This window comes from Marmota monax, unplaced genomic scaffold, assembly GCF_021218885.2.
Source record: "Marmota monax isolate L192 unplaced genomic scaffold, Marmota_monax_Labrador192_F-V1.1 WCK01_AAM20220418_F8-fsc00029, whole genome shotgun sequence".
NCBI lineage: Eukaryota > Metazoa > Chordata > Mammalia > Rodentia > Sciuridae > Marmota > Marmota monax.
The window spans coordinates 16,950,155-16,970,753 of record NW_026693024.1 but is presented as its reverse complement, the minus strand read 5'-3'; positions in this window follow the sequence as shown (position 1 = coordinate 16,970,753).

The following is a 20,599-nucleotide window of genomic DNA, read 5'->3' as shown; positions in this document are numbered from 1 at the left end:
GACAGGGCGGGCGTGCTGGACTGGCGAATTGGGGGTCCCAGGCCCGGGGGCAGTTATAAAAGAGGCAGCCCCCACCCCCACACCAGGCACCTGGTACCAAAGAGCTCTGCCTACCTTATCGGAGGAGCTAGATACTCAGGCTGGAGAGTAAGAGGGTCCCCAGCTTTCCTTGGCCCCAAGAGCTGGTGCTTGGGGAGAACCAGAGAGGTAGAGCCAAAAGGAAAAAAAAAAAAAAGAAAAAAAAAATTTTTAGCACTTGGGTGTGTTTGGTAGAACGATTAACTTTCATTGCTCACGGCCCAGCCAGATGTAGATGCCTATGTTCATCAGGCACCGTCTTTTATTTTAGAGGATCATAAATTAGTACTTTAGCCCCCACAGTCACCAAATTTATGTTTTTTTCCCCCTAACTTCGTTATTCAGATAGATAAGGACAGCCACTCATTATAAAATCTTTTTCCCCCCAAAGTATCAATTTCTTCTATTTGAATTACAAAGCTGTTTAGTGATTTGACCCTATCTGTTTTGTCTGGATGTAATTGTAAAAGGTATAATTTGTAAAATCAACTTGTTACATAACCACTCATTTCTACCAGCAGATTTGCAAGCACTTGTAGAATACAGTACTCCCCATATATATATATTTATTGATTTTTTGCAATGAAACAGAATTTTACAACTTCTTTTAATCAAGAGTATAATTCAATAAGGCTTTAACATCAGTCATATTTGAGGTTTGGGCGAAAATAGTTAATATGAGCAGGACACTTCACCTCTTATTGTCAGTGTACAATTTCCTTTCAAATCCTTTCCATTCGGAGTTTCCCTTGAAGTCCCTACATTCATTGTCCGGAGCCACTCCATTTGTTCCCTTTAAAGCAGGTCAGTGTGTTAACCTGTTGGAGAGGCACCTATGTGCTGTTTCTCTTTCCAGGGCACCTTCCTTGTCAGGAGGATGAGAACTACTTACTGCATTAGCAAAAGCTAATGAGAATGCAAATGTACTTCTGCAAAACCTGAAATTCCTCCTGCTAACTTCAGCTTGAAGTTGATTTTTTTTTTGAGGTTATCAGGTTCTTGAAGTTTGAACCCCCCAGTGGGAGAAATGGAGAAAAAAGAAAACTTTTCTTTAATCCGATTAAAAAATTAAGTATTTTACAGATAGATGAGAGCCAGAAAGTGGAAATATAAACAACACCCCCTTCTTATTCCTTAAACACAGGTTGAAAAGGGACTCTGTGCTGGTGATGAAAGATAATTTTTAAAACTTAGGAGAAACCAAGCAGGCCCTGAAAGAGAGGAGGCCTGTTTTTTTTTTGATATTTAACATTCATCCTGCAGTGTCACTTAAGAATTGCAGTACTTAGATGAAGCTCAGGCAAAAATCCTGTAGTGCCTGAGAGGAAGCTACTTAGCAAGAAGCCTTAGAAGGCTGAGTTTGGCTGTCTTGTCTGCCTTCTTGCCTGGACAGGAAGTCCACCCTGGAGGGTGTTTGGGAGTGTAGCCAGGAGCTTGGATACTCACTAGGTGACCTGGTGAGATCCAAAAGGAAATTCTGATCCCAGAATGGGTTAGCTGTCATAGAACTCAACTTTTGGAAGTAAGAGGTTCCCCTGCCACGGCTCCTTCCAGTCCCTCCTACAACACCTTCTTGTGTGTCTTTATTCTTTCAAGGGCTCAGTAAACATCTGTTAGTTGTATTTGAAACTTTGTTTCATTTTATACAAAGTCATACTTGGATATTCCCTAATTTTGAATTCCAGAGGTAATTAAAGCATTACTAATCCTCTGATGTTATGTGAGTCTCTGTGAACAAAGGTTAAGAGGGATAGTGGTTCCTTATTTTCCAAACCTATTTAAATAGAAGCCATAATTCATACCCAATTTGGCTTCGCAAGCCTTGGTGGTGTCTTCCCCGTAGCAGGCAGCAGTGTGCTGGGCATAATTGATACCCCCTGTGGGTTTTGTTTTACATCTACACAAAGGTGAGCCCAGTTACAATGGCCAGATCCATCTTTGGTGAATTTATGAACCTGCGTCATCAATTCATGTAGATCTAGGGCCATAAAATCTTTCTGAATTCAAAGTTTCAAGGTTACTAAGTACCAAATATTTCTGTACAATTGCCCATTATGAATTCAGGTTTGAAAAACAATGCTTTGATAATCCTTTTGCTTTTTCAGCTGCTTTTGGCAAAGGACACTTGTATATTCATAGGAATTATGCGGTATGATGTGTTTTTTTTTTAAAGAAAGAGCCATAAAATACTGTATAAGTTATAAATAGGTTCCAAGTTTGTCATATCCAAATTAGTACATATGGATTGCCCTGATTCCTGGTTCCCACTCCTTGGCAAGATCGATCCTATTTTATTACTTGTAGTAAATTATTATCCACTTTGTTCAAAAATCTTTATCTGACTAAGAAAGGCTGAAACCAAACTAAAAAATGTGACATCCATTTATATATTTTCTCTGCCCCCTCCCACCTCAATTAGTCATGGAGAGTAATTCCAGGATTATAAGTGCTTACAAGAATTTTGAAAAAATAGAAAAATATTTCATGAAGATTGAGAAGCACTGTTCTGGCTCATCCCTGAAACTCCTACTTGTAGACAAGAGTGCTTTAGACAATCAGCTGCCTGAGGGTAGGACGATCTCTTGGGTGTCATAGGATCTCTTGCAGGTCATTGAAGAAGAGGTCTATACATAGCACTAAATAATATGCACTGAAAGGAATTAATATCTTCAAGATCTCTACCTTCCAGCTTGAAGGGAAGAAATCCATTCTGGATGGAACTGGCTACTTGTAGAATTAGGCCAGATGTTTATCATTTAACTAAAAATATGGCTTCAGTGAGTTTTTTTTTTTTTTGTGTGTGTGTGTGTGTATGTGTATGTGCGTGTTGTTTGAAAATGTTTTACCTTCCTTTGAGAGTCTGTGAACATAAAGTGAAATGGAAATTTATAATAGTTTTCTAGTCATCAAAGTCATGATGCTTTTAATCAGACATTCCCCTACCTGAAAGCAGAGTAGGTTAATTTGGGGGATCAGCAAGGGCAAAATTGAAGCTCAGGGTGGACATGAAGTTCACTTGATCTTCACCTTGTGAATAGTTTCCTCCTGCCTGGCTAGAGGTGGCCTTGGGGAAGGCAAGGAAGAGACTGTGATCCTTTTAATGTGCTGCTACACATTTCAAACTCAGGGCGGGCTTTGGTTTTAAGTCTTCAAATAGTGAGACTCTGAGCTGACAAGTTATTTTTAGGGAGCTGATGGTACCTCCCTATGTATTGAATTACCTCTTTCTCCACGACAGCTTCTTTCTCATGATGTTGCTGGTGTGCCAGGCACAGGGTCCAAAGCAGTGGAACTAGCCTTGAATCCAAGACAGAGACTTAGGACCTAGCCTTACCCTTTGGTTTTATCCATTTAAAAAGCATAGATGTAAAGCTGGGGGGTAGCTGGGTGGTAAAGCACTTGCCCAGCATGCCTAAGGCCCTGGGTTCAATCCCCAGCACTGCAAACAAACAAATGCACATCAGAGAGAAGCATAAATGTATTGGAAAGAGTTTTAATGGTCTTCCCTGAGTAGATACACCTGATAATGGAGGAGAAAACCCAATGTTAGTACTCAAGTACTATTTATTTATTTACTTTTTAATTTAAATGACTCAAGATCATTTTGTAAGACTGGTGTTTTTCTCTGACCTCAATGGAAAAGTATATTCATGAGAGGAAATTAGGGAAAAAACATCAAGAGAGACAAAGAAAAAAAGTAATATCATCCACCATTCTACTCCTGAGAATAACCATTGGGCATTTCAAAGTAACTAATCCCAGGCTTTTCTTATACATAAATACATATATTTATACATATGTTATACATATATTTAAGCACTGACTATGTGCCAAACATCATTCTGGGAGTTTATAAATACACACACATAAATTTACAAACATAGTTACATTCTACATTCTCTTTTGCTATCAGCTTTCTTTGACCTAATATGGTGAGATATTTTTCCTTATCATTAAGTAGTTTCTATACTTCATTTTAAATGTCCAAATAGCATTTTATCATGTCAATGCCCCAAAATTTATTTAAGCAATTTTTTTAGTTGGTCATTTTAATTTTTTTTTTCTGTTCCAACTCATAAAGGGCTATGAAGTTAATACTATTGTAAATAAATATTTCACACATCCTCTGTTACTATTTAAGGCTGGTCCTATAAGGGACTTTGTTGTATCCATTGCAAAAGCCCTGACTCCCAGAATGGTGTTTGGCACATAGTCAGTGCTTAAATATTTGTCAAATGAATGAGTACATTCTTACAAGTTTATATATTAGGTTGGAGGGTATGCCCATATTTAGATCTTTTAGTACATATTTCCAAATTGTCCTCCAAACAGTAGCATCAGATTCAATTTGTACCAGCAGCACACTGATGTCAGTTTCCCCGAATCCTTGTTGACACTGCTGTCAACAGTGAGACAAGTGAGAAACATCCTGAACAATACTGGCTTAAATAATAAAAAGGAATTTATTGTCTGCTCTAACTGAAAAGTCTGGTGACTTGAGTGCAAGGTTCATGGAGTCTCCAAAGCTGTGGTTGCATTTGCTGAGATCCTCCTGCCTTGCCTTCCCAGTGGGTAGCTTGTTCTTAAGTTGGCTCCAAGACCCAGGCTTCCAGCAGCTCTAGGCTACAAGTTTCCTTGTTTAGTTGTGGAGGAGGGGTGAGGTAGAAGGTAGGGGTGGATCAGATGACTTCCTCCCAATTATCAAACGTCTGACCTTCCCTTGGATTCATCTTTTGTTGTGAACTCTCTCAAACTGATCTCAGAGGCCAAAGGAGTCTGATAGCTGGTGGGCTTTGGATTGGCCTCCACTTTGTTTTTCCAATATGACACAAATTTTTGAGGCCCAGCAGGTGAAATGGTACTAGTTAACCCACAGTAGCCCATCCCTGGTACTAGGGTTGAGATGAATCCCACCAAACCCTGTGGTTCTGAGATTCTGGGTTCTTTGGGTGAAGAAGAATGGGTACAGCAAATGCTTTGTAAACAACAAAAAATGACATGGACTATTTGCATTTAATATTCCAATATTTGTATTTTCTAGGGTAAAAGTTTTGTATTACTTGATTCCCCACCCCCCGTATCTCTGGGCCATTTGTTCTTCTTTTCAGACCTGAAAATGAGGTTTTAGTGGTTTTTCCCCCCTTTAATTTGTAAGAACACTTTAAAGACCTATTTTGACAGGCCATGTAATTCAGATGATCCAGTTTAATTCCTTATTTTGGAATTGAAAAAACTGAGGCCTAGGAAGAAATGGCTTCCTAAAGGTCATCCTTCTAGCAAAGGACTCATGGGGGATTTATTTTATTTTATTTTTTATTTTTATTTAGTTAGTTATACATGACACTAGAATGCATTTATGCACTTTACTATATCATACATAGATGAGATATAATTTCTCAACGGGGATTTAAATGAGCTCAACTTACTTCTAAAAAATGATTCGATAAATTTAGATATGATTTGGGTATACCCAATTCCACAAATCCAAAAGTACAACTGGTGTTTTCACATACATCTACACCCATGTAAGTACTAGACAGATCAGGATGCAGAACACTTCCAACTAATATGACCCCCCGTGGCCCTTCCCAGTGGATAACAATCCCCATACACACGCAGGCCCAATTGCAACCACTGTTCTTCCTTCTTTTATCATAGATTAGCTTTGCCTGTCCTTGACTTTCATATAAATCAATTCATTGAGCATTTACTCTTTCCTGATTGCTGGGTTGGGTGGTTCATGGAGGTGGAGACTTAACAGGATTAGGTGCAGGGAAAAGTGACTGGCCCCACAGCCTCACCCGAGGCTTTGACCCCCACCCCCTTGGGGAGCTTTCAAGCTGGAGGCAGCTCTAGAGCCTCCACCCACAGTCCCTGGAGGTGGGTCACACCTGGAGGAGGCATAGCCGTGGGCGATGGACACTTTTACCCTCAGCCAGGGTATAGTAGATACTCCTTATCCTTGGGTTCACTTTCTGTGGCTTTTGTTATCTGTGATCAACTGCAGCCCCCAAAATATTAAATGAGAAACTCCAGAAATAAATGATTCTTGGCTTGGGATTGCATGTGGTTGTGAGTAGTACGCTGAAGTCTCATGCCGTGCTTCTCTCTTCTGACCAGGACACGAGTCAGCCAGCCCTCTGTCTAGTGTGTCTGAGCTCATTAGTCAAGGGTGGCCATCTCGATTGTCAGATTGCCTGTCCCAGGATCACCGTGCTTGTGGTCAAGTGACCCTTGTTTTACTAAATAATGTCCTGGAGGCACTAGAGTAGTGAGGATAGCAATTCCCTTACAGCATATTGTCATAATTGTTTTATTTACTATTAGTCATTGCCGCTAATCTCTTGTGGTGCCTGAGTTACAAACTGAACTTTACTGTATGTATAAACGGGAAAAGGACAAGGGTACATAGGGTTCAGTACTGTCCTTGGATCCAGGCACTCACTGGGGTCCTGGCCTATGTCACTGGTGGATAAGAGGGGATACTGCATTCCCATTCAGGCCTAACAGAGGGGGCTTTCTGCTGGTAGCCTTTCCAACACTGGGGGAAAGAAGTCCTTCATTCCCCAGGCCAAGGGTCACATCAACCATCATGGCCTCCCGCTGCTGCCTCTTGGATGTAAGTCTTCATAGAAGTCAGGGGCAGCTCCTCCTGGATTCTCATGTTCCTTTTCCTGAGAGAACTGAGAAGGGGAAGGTTAATGGGATGAACTGCAACCTCTAGGTGACCTTGGGGCTGCCTCTCTCTCATCATCACCTTCTTTTCTATCCATTCTGGATCCTCGCTGGCCCTAAGCTGGAATTTCTCTTAAACTTGGTGGTTTGCCTAGTCATTTGTATTGGCCAGGATTCTCCAGAGAAATAAAATCAATAGGATCTATCTATCTATCTATCCATCCATCCATCCATTATCCAGACTGATCTTAAGGAACTGGCCAATGCATCTGTGAGCTGGCAAGTCTGAAATTTGTGGGAGGTTCAGAAGGCTGGAAACTCAAGCAGAATTCTTTCTTCTCCAGGAAATCTCAGAGTTTGCTTTATAGGCCTCCACCTAACTGGGCAAGATTCATCCATGTTATTGAAAATAATCTCCTTGACTTAAAGTCAACTGATTTAAATCTTCATCACATCTACAAACTATCTTCATAGCAACATCTAGACTAGTGTTGGACCAAACAACTGGGCATCATAGCCTAGCCAAGCTGATGTATAAAGATAACCATCACAGGGTGGAACGCAGACCTTCATTCCTGAGGGATATGAGCCCCTAATCACCAAGCCACTCTTATTACATGCTGTCTGTTTAAAACTGTCAAAATGGGGCACGGGAGTACCAAGAGCATCCTCCAAGTGGATCATGCCAGACACATTCCTGCCTCATGGAAAGAAGCAGCCTATTTCCTCCTGATGACTGGGGTCCATAATCTCCTTCCTTGATGCCTGGACCTAACAAGGCTGAAGTGCCCTGGTGGCAATGTTGCTGATAGTTGCATGTGATTTTTTGCTGTGTTCTTAAACTGAAAGAGCTCTGAGTTGCAGAGATAGGAAACAGAACTTGTCATATAGGGTCCTAGGGGATGATGGCAAATAGGGCCCTCTAAATTTTACTCATTGGTTCTAAGACCCATAAATTATAAATATTTGGTCTTTATCCTCAGTTCCTGGCAGGTGGGGGGGCGCTCCTCAAACCCTTGGAGTTTATTGTCTTTGTATGCTAATGAGATGATTCACGGGACGTGGGGATTGAGGAAGGGGGCTGGTTAGCAAAAAAATCAAACACAGGATTAGACGGTTAGAACTTTCAGCCCCACCCTCCAACCTTCAGAGAGGGGGAAGAGCTAGAGTTTGAGCTCCATCACCAGGGGCCAATAATTTAATCAACTGCATCTATGTCAGGAAATCTCCCCAAAACCCCTACACGACAAGGCTCAGAGACCCCTAGGGTTGATGTACCTGTTGGTGTGCTGGCCACCCCTCAGACTTTGCCCTATGCCTATATTCCATTTTTCTGTTCCTGAGATGTATCTTTGATAATAAACTGGAAATCATAAGTAAAGCACTTCCCTGAGTTCCATGACTCATTCAGGCTCATTACTGACTCCGAGGAAGGATTTGTGGGAACCTTTGAATTTGTAGTCAGCCGGGCAGTGTGGGTCACTTGGCGCCCCCACTGCACCCTTGACCTGTGGCGTCTACCCTAACTCTGAGTAGTTACTGTTAGAACTGAACTGAATTGTTGGATGCCCAGATGTTGGATGTTGGATGCTGGTGTCAGAGTGTGAGAATTGCTTGTTGATGTTGCAAAAGACACCACACAGTTGGTATCAGAAAAAAAAAACATGCAGGGACAAGTCACCACGTGAGGGTCACTGATTTAAAGTATATGCCATGTCCTGGTCTTACCAGGAACTACCTCTGAGATAGAGTGTTAGCTGTTTTCAACAGATTCGATGGGTCCTGAAGTGTGAGATGCCCTCGCAGCCTCGTTTCTTCTTTATGATAAAGTGGATCTGTTGGTCTATTGCAGTTAGGTGGTGTTTTAGTCAGCTTTTATGCTGCAGTGACTAAAAGACCTGACCAGAATAATCATAGAGAAGGAAAAGCTGATTTGGGGGCTCACGGTTTCAGAGGTCTCAGTCCATGAACAGGAGGCTGTCTTCCTCAGGGTTCAGGTGAGGCTGAACATCATGGCTGGAGATTGTGGTGGAGGGAAGCAGCTCACGTGATGATCAGAAAGCAAAGGGAGACTCCACTCTCCAGCTTACAAAATATGTACCCCAAAGTCATGCCCCCAGGACTCCACTTCCTCCAGCCACACCCCTCCCACCTCCAGTTACCACTCAGTTAATCGGGTCAGGTGATTAACTCTCAGATTGAGTTAAGACTCTTACAACCCAATCATTTCTCCTCTAAACCTTCTTGCATTGTCTCACACGTGAGCTTTTGGGGGACACCTGACATCTAAACCATAATAGGTGGGGTCCTGGGCTAGATCCTGTGGGCACACAAGGCAGACTCATTCTCGAAGAGTTATTTGCACCCTTCCAAAATTTCTACTCTTTCCCAAGATCTAATTTCTTGAGTCCAAAGTGGCCAACTTGCTTTCAAGGGAGTGGTTGCTCTCTTGGAGGGATGGAGTGTATTGTAGACCCAGCATGGGTATCTGCCACCAGCCCGCTAGTTACCTGATGAGCCTTGGTAAGAACCGTAAGGCCACCGTAGACAGTCTGTCCGGGCACCCATGGTGCCGGCCCCGGCCCAGTCATTCACGACAGAAGGTGGCTGACACCAACTACTCTAGCCTTTTTTGTCAACCTGAATGTGGCTCAAGGGCATTAACACATGCTCCAGAGTTCTCCAGGCTTTTGGGTCCCTGTCAGATAGCTTTCTAGTTCCTCTTCCTTTCAAGACTTTCTAGACTCTGATCTCCAATATGATGGCCAAATCGTTGCTGCCGCCTATCTATATGGATTCTGACCTTGGACCCCTCTTTTGTCCACACAGAAGTGGATGACCTTGGGTACTACCAGAGCCACATACCATGGCAGGAGTTCCCTTCACCTCTGTCCTTCAGGCCACGGCTGAGTGGGGCTGGAGTAGAGGGGCCGTGTAGCTTTTGGCTTCTCCACATCCATGAACTAGGCTGGGGATTTTCCTTTTTTGTCAGTTGGTTCAAAAGGATTAAGCATAAGACTGTGTTGAAGGAGAAGTGCAGGTCAAAAGTGGGTGACAGACTGGGCATGGTGGCACCTGCCTGTAATCCCAGCGGCTGGGGAGGCTGAGAGGAGGCTCAAAAGTTCAAAGCCAGCCTCAGCAAAATTGAGGTGCTAAGCAACTCATTGAGACCCTGTCTCTAAATAAAATACAAAAAGGGCTGGGAGTGTGGCTCAGGATTTGAGTAACCCTGAGTTCAATCCCCAGTACCAAAAAAAAAAAAAGTGGGTGACAGTCTGCTCCACTTGCTCATATAGCATTGTGTCCTCTGGTCTGCGTGCACCACTCTGCCAAGTAATGCTTCCGTCTTTAATGGGCTTGTCCACCTTAGAACTCAGTGGTTCTGACAGAGCCCAGATCATGATGGAGCCATAGTGCATGGTCATTTGGCTTCCCATGGTCAGGCACTCTGCCTGTACCAGGGCCCAGTAGCATGCCAAGAGCTATTTTTCAGAAGATGTATTATTATCTGCTGCAAATGGCTTCACCCTACAACCCTAGGGGTCTGTGCTGTAATTCTCTTAGGAGGACTTTCCATAAATGTCACATAGTATTTTCCCCATCACTGATATTTCAGATAGCAGGGTCTCTCAGGGCGTCTGGCCCAGGTGACAGGGCTGTTTGCATCACAGTGTGGATTTGACATGGTGCTCTTTCCTGCTTCTGCCCCCACTAAAAGCTGGTGGCCTTTCATCATGCCTTTTACTGAGTAGGAGAGAGTCCTAGGTGAAGGATATTTGTCTTCATGACCCAAACTGGTCCACCAGCCAGGGTGATTCCTTCGAGGTGGAGGGAAGTGGGAAATGCTGCAGTTTGTCCTCTGTTTTGGAGGAGCAAAGCCTTATTGATGCCTTTGTCCCTGGATGCTTATTTCCCTCCCTCTGAATTGCCGAGTTCCCCAGGGTTTCTGCTTGTTCGCAGGGTCCAGTTAGCACCGCTCAGTGTAGTGGATCAGCGTGGTGTTCGCTGGCTGTCCACCTGTTTCATGTGGCCTTGGCTCTTATTTGTCAAGTGTCTTTTTTGGTGCCATTTTCATTTTACTCCCTGCTGGGAATTCAATTACATCTACTTTACACTATTTTAATATTTTCCCACCAGTCCCTGGGGCTCTGCTCATTTTTATCCTTCAATTGTTTTCTCTCTGTTTTTCAGGTTAACAATTTTTATTGATCTCTGTTAAGTTTCACTGGCTCTTCTATGGCCTTCAATCTGATGTTAAACCAAAGAAGTGATTTTTAAATTTCAATTATGATAGTTTCTATAATAACATCTTCATGTTTTAAGTTTCCATTTCTTTGCTAAGATTCGCAAATGGCCACTCATTAAGACTGTTTAAAAAAAAACAAACTTTGAGCATATTTCTGTTTAAAGTCACTGTCTGCTAAGTCAATATCTGGGCCTTCTTTGAGTTGGTTTATATTGACTTATGTAGTGTTTTTATTTTTAACTATAGAGCACAATGATCTATTTTGGCATGTCTAGTAATTTTTTAAGTTGGAAAAGGCATTTGGCAATGACATCAGAGAGATTTGAACGCAGGTATGTTTCTTTCTTTTTTAAAAAAAAATTATTGGGAAAGACTTTTTCTTGGGGGCTGGGTACCAGGATTGAACCTAGGGTCAACCACTGAGTCACATCCCCAGCCCCATTTTGTATTTTATTTAGAGACAGGGCCTCAGTGAGTTGCTTAGCATCTTACTTTTGCTGTGGCTGGCTTTGAACTAGCAGTCCTCCTGCCTCAGCCTCCTTAGCTGCTGGGATTGTAGGTGTGCACCTCTGTGTCCAGCATGGTTACATCTGCCGGTTTTTGTGCTAAATGGCAGTTAAGTTACCACCTTGTTAAGGCAGCACTATGGAGGGTTTCCCCAAGTCACATTAACTGGATAGGAATCAACACACCAACTCTATCTCCCCAGAAGAATTTGTCAGGACATGGTCTTAGTCTTTTGGGGGATGGTCTACAGTAGGCCTTAATCAAGAATTTAGCTCTTGCTGGGCGCAGTGGCACACACCTGTAATCCCCTGTAGCTCATGAGGCTGAGGCAAGATCCTTAGGCTCAGGCCTAAGGATCCTGAGTTCAAAGCCAGCCTCAGCAACGGCAAGGTGCTAAGCAACTCAGTGAGACCCTGTCTCTAAGTAAAATACAAAGTAGGGCTGGGGATGTGGCTCAGTGATTAAGTGTCTCTGAGTTCAATCTCTTATACCCTGCCCTGCCCCCAACAAAAAGAGTGTAGCTCTTAATTCTACAGCCCAGCTTTTTGGGAGTCTCAGTTGGCTCTGGGGAGATTCATGAGGCATGAACGAGTTATTGGCTGCTCTGAAATTCTTCTACCTCTCAGCAGCTGCTTGTTTTCTGGTATCTTTGGTCCAAAATCGCCATCGTTGGCTAAGCTCCATGGAGTCTTGCCCTATGTAGGTGCCGCCCAGGCCACAGGCAAGGACTGGTAGGGCATCCCACATGCCACCCCAAGCTCCGCCTTCCTGTCTCTCAGGGCTCCCTCATCTCTGATGCCCTGCCCCACAGATTTTAGGCACTTCATCTTCCCCAAACTGGAATCCTTGCCTCCTCACCTCAGCAAGGCTGCCAAGCCCTGCTGACACCCGGTTCACTGTGTGTGGTCAGGAACTTATGCCCAGAGAGCCAGGGCAAGCATAGTGTTCAGCTCAGGGCTGCCTTCTCTCAGGGACTTTGGTCACACATGGTCTATTGAGTGTCTGAACACAGGGCCACATGTATTTTATCTAGTACTGTGGTGTTTTAGAGAAAAGGGGTGGTGCCAGTTAATTACTTTGACTAATCTTCCACAGCAGGAAGTCTACATTCTAAAAGTCATTTAAAACATTTGCAGCTGCTACCAGGCACTGTGGTGCACACCAATAATCCCAGCAACCCAAAAGTCTGAGGCAGAAGGATCACAAGTTCAAGGCCAGCTTCAGCAACTCAGTGAGCTCCTGTTCCAAAATAGAAGTAAAAAACGTTGTGGATGAAGCTCAGTAGTAAAGCACCCCTGAGTTCAATCCGGTGTACATACCCCTACAAAAAAGATACTACATTTCTTGTAAGTTTTGATAGGTTGCATTTATTTTCATCATCATTCATCATAAAATGTCTTCTAATGTTCATTGTGAGTTTTTTAACCTGTGGTTTATTTAAAGGTATTGTCACAGGAGAAGACATTTCTCTGGAGAAGAGTCCAAGGAGTCCCCAGAGAAGGGAGAACTTGACTCAGGACTAGCGAGGTTGTTGACATTTGTGACAGAAAAGAATTTCAGCATGTGTCAGTCAAAAGCAAGGAATATGTATTCAAAGGAGAATGCAGGCCACCTCCATAGTGACAAAACACAGCCCCGTGGTGTGCACTGTTCAGATTTGTTATTTGGAACTGGAGATTCAACCCAGGAGTGCTTTGCCACTGAGCCGCTTGGAGCCGCAGCCCTTTTTATTTTTTTGAGATCAGAGGCCTTGCTAAATTGCTGAGTCTGGCTTTGAACTTTCAATCCTCCTGCCTCAGCCTCCCCGGCTCTTGGGATTACAGGCGTCTGTCACTGTGCCTGTCTTGGGCTATTAGTATGTATAGAGGAACTCCGTTTAGGGACTGGGTTTGAGGTGGAGCTGGGAAGAGTTGCACAATTCCATGACAATTTTTCTGGTGCTCTTCATTGCCCTCCTTTTACAAGGGCAAGGGTCAAGGGCCTGGGCCCAGTGGCTGCTCAGGAGTTCCTGGGTGTTTTTTGCATCTCAATGGGCGTTTCCTTTAGGACAGGATGCCTCTCTGTTGATCCCAAATCCCTAGCTCAGCAGGTGAATAAACTTTCAAATATTTGGAAAATTTCTAGTTACCCTCTGTTTCTGTGTTCTATTTGATTTGCAAAGTGGTCGGAAGTAGACACTGTGTGGTTTTATTCTCTTGACCTTTTGAAACTTGTTGCAACTTATTGATTGCCCAGAATATGCTCTAATTTGATAGATATTCTATGTGCACTTGAAAATGACCATGCCTTCTGCGATGACTGTATGGTAATCTGTGAATGTTAATTGGATCAAGTTATTAATTGTTGTCAAAACCCTGTAGAGGTCACTGATATGGTTCTTGTCAGCTTATTGTATTAATTCCGGAGAACAGTTTTTCAAAATCTCCAAGGACTGGGGATTTCTCTTTGAGTTCTGTCAATTTTTGCTTTATATGTCTTGAAGCTGGATAACTATATAAACTTATGACTCTTTCCTGTTGATTTGTTCTTTTTTTATCATTTTGAAATGTGTTTCTTTTTCATAATAATTTTTATCTTTAGATCGACTTTGTGTGATGTTAATAGAGACATACAGCTGCAGCTCTCAGGTAGTGTTTATAGGGGGCATCTTTTTTTTTTATTCTTTAATTTTATTTTTTTTACTTTTTTAAAATTTTTATTGTTGGTTGTTCAAAAACATTACATAGTTCTTGATATATCATATTTCACACTTTGATTCAAGTGGGTTATGAACTCCCATTTTTACCCCATATACAGATTGCAGAATCACATCAGTTACACATCCATTGATTTACATATTGCCATACTAGTGTCTGTTGTATTCTGCTGCCTTTCCTATTCTTTAATTTTAAACCCACCAGTGTCTTTATATTTATGGTAGATTTCTTGTAAGTAGACTCACGTCTCTTTTGGATTCAATCTGACGTTGTTAGTGTTTTAATTGGATTGTTTAATCTACTTAAATCTGTTATTGCTCTAATGGGATCTGAGTCTACCAGCTCATTGTTTTCTGTTTGGTGTGTCTTCTGCCCCTTTATTCCCCCTTTCCTGACATTATTCCACTACATTTCCTCTATCACTTTTCTTTGGTGTGTCGTAACCTTATATTTTTAGTGCTTACTCTAGAAATTACAAAACATATTCCTAATTCATTACAGTCCACCTTAAATTGGTAACTATACTACATTCTGAAAAATGCAAGAGCCTTAATTCCATTTACCCCCTTGAATTTGCTATTTTGATAAGTACCTCAATATATATTTTACAACACACAAAGCTTTATTATTGTTACCTTAGTTGTTAGTGTTTTTTTTTTTTAAACCCATATGTTTATTCTCTTAGGTGCTTTTTATTTCTTCTTTAACTTCTGTGCTCTCAATTGCAATGATTATGTTGAATGTATCTTCTCTTTTCCTTATTTTTTGGTTCTGGGGACTGAGGATTGAAACCAGGAGTGTTTTACCACTGAGCCGCACCCTCCAGCTTTTTTTTTTTTTTTTTTTTGAGACAGGGTCCTGCTAAGTTGCTTAAGGCCTTAATTGCTGAGGCTGGCCTTGAACTTGCCATCTTCCTGTCTCAGCCTCCCAAGCTACTGGGATTACAGGCATGTGCCACCGGGCCAGCGAAAAATTTCTTTAAATAGTTCTTACAAGACTATTCTTCCTATGATGTATTTGCTTAAACTAGCATTTTTTTATTCACAGCATTTTGGAACCTCTGAAATCTTATCAATTAGCATACCAAAAGCTATGTGTGTGAGTTAATAGGCTTCCTTTTTGTGTATGTCCCATTTAGTTGAAATTCCAAGAATTTTTATGCAAATTTTTGGTCCCTTCATCTTTAATTCTCCTTTACCTGGAACCTGTCTGCCAAATCCTAGCTCTCCCAGCAGAACTAAACTCTGACCCCTTCTTCCTCTGCTCTGGGCCTCTACTTCCCTGTGCTTAGATTGGAAAATAACTTTAGGGAGGGAATCTAGAGCGAGTGTGGGGCTCACCTGGTATATTTCTCCTCTCTCGAGAAGGGCACCTAGGAATCGCTTGCTGTGCAAAACCTTGCAGCTGTTGTTCCATACATTCTCTCAGTGTCTCTAGCTCTGTGTGAAGGGGAGTCTGATACCAGGGACTTTGTCATGGTCTGAACTGGAATTTTAAGCATCAGTTATAAACATAGATACTTTGGGTGAAGACTCCTTTATATTAAAAATACGTACTTCTTCATTTCTAAAATCCATTGAACAAACATGACCTGAAGATTGTTATGTAACAGTTATCCCACTTATTTCATTGGATTCCCAGCAAACTTGTACTAAAAATGCAGGAGATTCAGTGAACTCAGGTCAACACGGAGACAAAACTTGCAAGGCCACCTTGTCTCCCAGGAGATCCATAGGCTCAAGGGCAAACCCTCAGCACCTCAGAATTCTTTCCCCCTTATCCATAGATGTGTAGGTTTGTTCCTTCCAAACGTCGTACTCAGGTTCCAAGCTTAGACATTTTATGCTCATGGATACAAGAACTTGCAGATATTGCCTAGGTATAATATGTGAGCCTTTTAAGGGAAGATGGGCAGGAGGAATCATAAGTTTCCACTCCGTTGACATCCAGGCTGGCCTGAGATGGGGCACGAAAGTGCAGTGTATCAGTTCCCAGATGTGTGGCTTTGTTAGAGTACCATGGTGCTTTTCCATGGCTCTCCCTACCCCCAGTGGTATTTTCTGGGTCTCAAAACAGTCCAGATGTTTCCTCTAACATCTGAATCTTTCTTTCTTTCTTTCTTTCTTTTTTGGTACTGGGGATTGAACTCAGGGGCACTCAAACACTGAGCCACATCCTCAGCCCTTTTTTATATTTTATTTAGAGACAGGGTCCCACTGAGTTGCTTAGGGCCTCATTAAAGCTGAAGCTGGCTTTGAACTCGCAATCCTCCTGCCTCAGCCTCCCCAGCCACTTGGATTACAGAGATGGGCCACTGTGCCTGGCTGAATATTTCTTTTCCCCTTAAAATCATAATATTCCTACACAATCACACGTATATATCCCGTGAGGAGGACTGTGGAAATTTGGAACTTAAAAGGGAGAAGCTGAGGGAGCGCATGGTGGCCCGTTGATGGAGTGCAGGAGTGTCTATTAAAGAAAGCACGCGGTCTGTGTACTTAGCGTTCTCCATTTAGAAAGCAGCTCAGTGGACCTGCCAGGGAGACCAGCACCAATAAATTAGCTAAAAGCACTCTGAGGAGTCGAAATACAGCCAGGATTTCTGTCATCTCCTTGCAGTGATTCCGAGGGGGACTTGCGCAAATCAGAAAACCCTTGAGCACTGTGTTTTAAATCACCTCGATGGTGAGAGTAATGCTACAAAGGTCAGCATAGAGTGCACTTCGGATGGAGATAAAGGAGACATTTCTTTCTGTTTACAAAGTAAAGCAGTTCATCCAGTTGTCCCTCAGGAACACAGAGAAATGATCCAAGTATTTTATGAAAGTAACTTACTTAAGTTATCTATTCTGTTTCTGTCTACACTGCACTGCACAGAAACACCTGGCTCCCTTTGGGTGTGGGCTCCCTTTGGGTGTGGGACAGGGCCATTTTCCACTTGTGCTGAGGGTCAGCCTCCATGTAGGATATCTTAATTAAAGGAGCACTCTTTTAACTTTAAAGGTCAATTCAAGTGATGGATCAGTGATATAAAGCTTATGTCAGTTAAGTGGCTAACCAAACAGTTACATAGTTGTGTAATTTTGGAGAGATATTTATAAATTAGAAAAATTTATTAGTCATTCATGGACACAATATCTTTATCTTGTTTATTTATTTTTATGTGGTGCTGAAGATCAAACCCAGTACCTCACATGTGTGAGGCAAGCGCTCTACCACTGAGCCACAACCCCAGCTCCTGTTCGTAATTTTTTTTATGTAATTGTTTTCTTCCAATCTTAATTCTTCTTCTCTTTTTCTTGTATTCTTATGGGTTAAAAACCTATTCTTAATTTCACACACACACACACACACACACACACACACAGAGAGAGAGAGAGAGAGAGAGAGAGAGAGAGAAATCCAATAAGTAATTTCACATGGAGAAAGCAAATAAACATCTTATTAGGCTGTGTTATGAATTGGCTATGAAGTGTCCCTCAAAAGCTTATGTATAAGACAATGAAGAAATGTTTAGAGGTAAAATCATTAGATTAGGAAAGCTGTAACCTAATCAGTTGATCAATTCATTTGATGGATTATAATTTGAAAGGAATACAGTATTGGATGGTGACCATAGCCAGGAAGGGGGGCATGGTGTGGCTGGAGGAAGGAGGTCACTGGGGGTGTGCCTTGGGGTTTATATTTTGTCCCCAGTAAGCAGTGATCTCTCTGCTTCCTGGTCACCATGAGCTGAGCAACACTTCTCCACCACGCCCTTCTGGCATGACGTTCTACCTCATCTTGGGCACAAAGTAATAGAATTAGCTGATCATGAACCTCTGACACTGTAAGCTCAAAATGAACTTCTCCTCCTGTTTTTCTTGTCAGGTACATTGGTCACAGCAATGCAAAGCTGATTAACACGCTGACAAAGCATTCCATCTTATATTCTGCAAGAATAATACAGAACCATGTACCGATAAATTAGATAGGTCCAAATACTTTCTCTCTCTCTCTCTCTAAATATCTACATATATGTGTATATACCCTCATATATATATTTAGGCATTAAATATTTACATTCTTAGAAATATGTTTCTTAATTTATACACACATACTCATGCATACATGTGAATTACATATTTTACACATATATATTTAACTTGATGTTGAGGTCTCATCATCAGAGGTAAAGTTTGGGAAGAATAAAATCTTTCTGATTAGTGCAATATCAGAGGTTTGAAGAATTTCAAAATTTTAGGAAATTCAAATCTTCTTCTTTTTCCTATAACCATGTTGGATATGTAAAAATCATCCTTTCTAAATGCCATAACACATGGGTTAAAAATTAAATCATCCTCAATGGTATCCTTAGACCACATTCACCCATAGGCAGGATGGATTTTAAAAGCTAGATTGATTACCCAACCTCCCTTTATGTCTTTTTTACTGGTTTAGGGCAGTGGAAAACTGTTTTGAAAAGTGACTGGTGGGCACGATGTATCCTGCTTTCCGTGATACTGTTTTTTAATATTAGGTGACCACACATGTGCTACCTTATATTTTAGCTTAGCAAAGCCCCATTGAATTATTATAACCAGGAGGAAAGGGGGAGGAGATAAAGATTTCAGGAAGCTATGTGAGAAAAAAAAATTAACAAGAAATAACACCTAACACGTAGGAAAAAAAAGTACTTATAGAAATCAATGAGCTGCTCAGCATCATCCATTTGCACATGTCAAACCCAAGGATGGGTCCCACTGAAGAGGATTCTATTTGGAGAAGCTGTCCGTAAGAGCGTAAAATGTGTAATGTATTAAAAGTAAGGTACAAAATGTCCAAAATGTGACCTGTCTTCTTCATCCATAGAAATCAACAGGTCTAGGGGCTGGGGCTGGGGCTCAGTGGAAGTGCACTTGCCCGGCATGTGTGAGGCACTGGGTTTGAGTCTCAGCATTGCATAAAAATAAATAAAATAAAGGTCTGTCAACAACTAAAAAAATATTAAAAAAAAAAAGAATCAATGGGTCTAAACAGAGGGGAATAGCAGAAGCTCCCCAGGAACTGGAAGACTGTAGACCTGGGAAATCTGTTCTTTCCCTTAAATGCAAGGAGAACTCAGACAGAAATTGTCAAGGTCAAACATTCAGGACTGCAGGGATTCATCAAAGGCCTGAAATGATTAAGGAGTGTTAAAAGCAGGCGGATCTTGATGAGAACATTGAGCTTCCTGTTCATCTTCTCCCTGGCTCCCCAACAACCTTCAGGACTGACTGCTTCACAACCATTTCCCGATAGGTGTGAGGCTGCTGCCTCAGCCTCCTGAGCTGAGGGGATTACAGGCGTGTGTCACCGCGCCTGGCTAACATAGTTGCCCAGCAGCCACCAGCGAGGACAAAATGGTGTTGGCGCATCCCCCCAAAAGCAGCACATGCAAACTGTCCTTATCAGCCCAGTCTGGCTGTTCCTGAACACCTCTGAGCTTGTCTTTCTTTGCCCCCAGGCAAAACTCACTCAGAGCAGATAACCTTTTCCTGGGACACTGGTCAGAAATTTCCAGTGGCGACTGTTCAACATCGCAGCTCCCTAAGGTGGTCTCCTAATCTTCTCAGAAGCTATAACATAATACTCAGACTGGGGTGCCTTATACACAAGAAAAATTTATTTCACATAGTTCTGGAAGCTGGAAGTCCAAAGTCAAGACACCAGTGGATTTGGGGTCTGGTGAGGGCCTGCTCTCCCCTTCATAGATGGTCACTTTTTCACTGTACCGCACGTGGTCGACCCTCTGAAGGACCTCTCTTGAGTCTCTTTCCTAAGGGCACAAACCCTGCTCATGAGAGTTCCATCTTCGTGACCTAATTACCTCCCAAGGCCTCATCCCTTCATTCAATCACCATTTCAACATGTAAGTTTGGGGAGAACATGAACCTCCAGTTTGTGGCAGGTGGTAGCAACCAATGACGACCAAAAAGAATTAAAGGAAAAAACTTTGGAATGAGGTATCTATAGGGAGCTTTGAAAATCTCTGCCATATTCCTGGGAACCAGAAGGCCACACATAAGTGCAAGTCTGTGTGTATCCCAGACCTGAGAAGGCAGGTTCCAGTTGTGAATATTTCTTTGATGTTACCCTCCTACAAGAAAAGTCCTAAAGGAAAGGGCCAAGAATGTTTTGAGCACTGGTATGACTTTGGAAAAAGTGAACAACTTATTATAGTGGCTGCTCTGGTGCTATCTGTTATCATGTGTGGCTTCTTGTGGGTTTGTAAGAGTCGACTTTGGCCATACTTTCACATAGAATCACAGACTTTTAGAGAGGGCCTTATAAATTTTATTATAAAAGTGAGATACTAGTGAGATTTAAAAAAATTTTTTTTTAGTTGTATAGATGGACACAATATCTTATTTTTTTT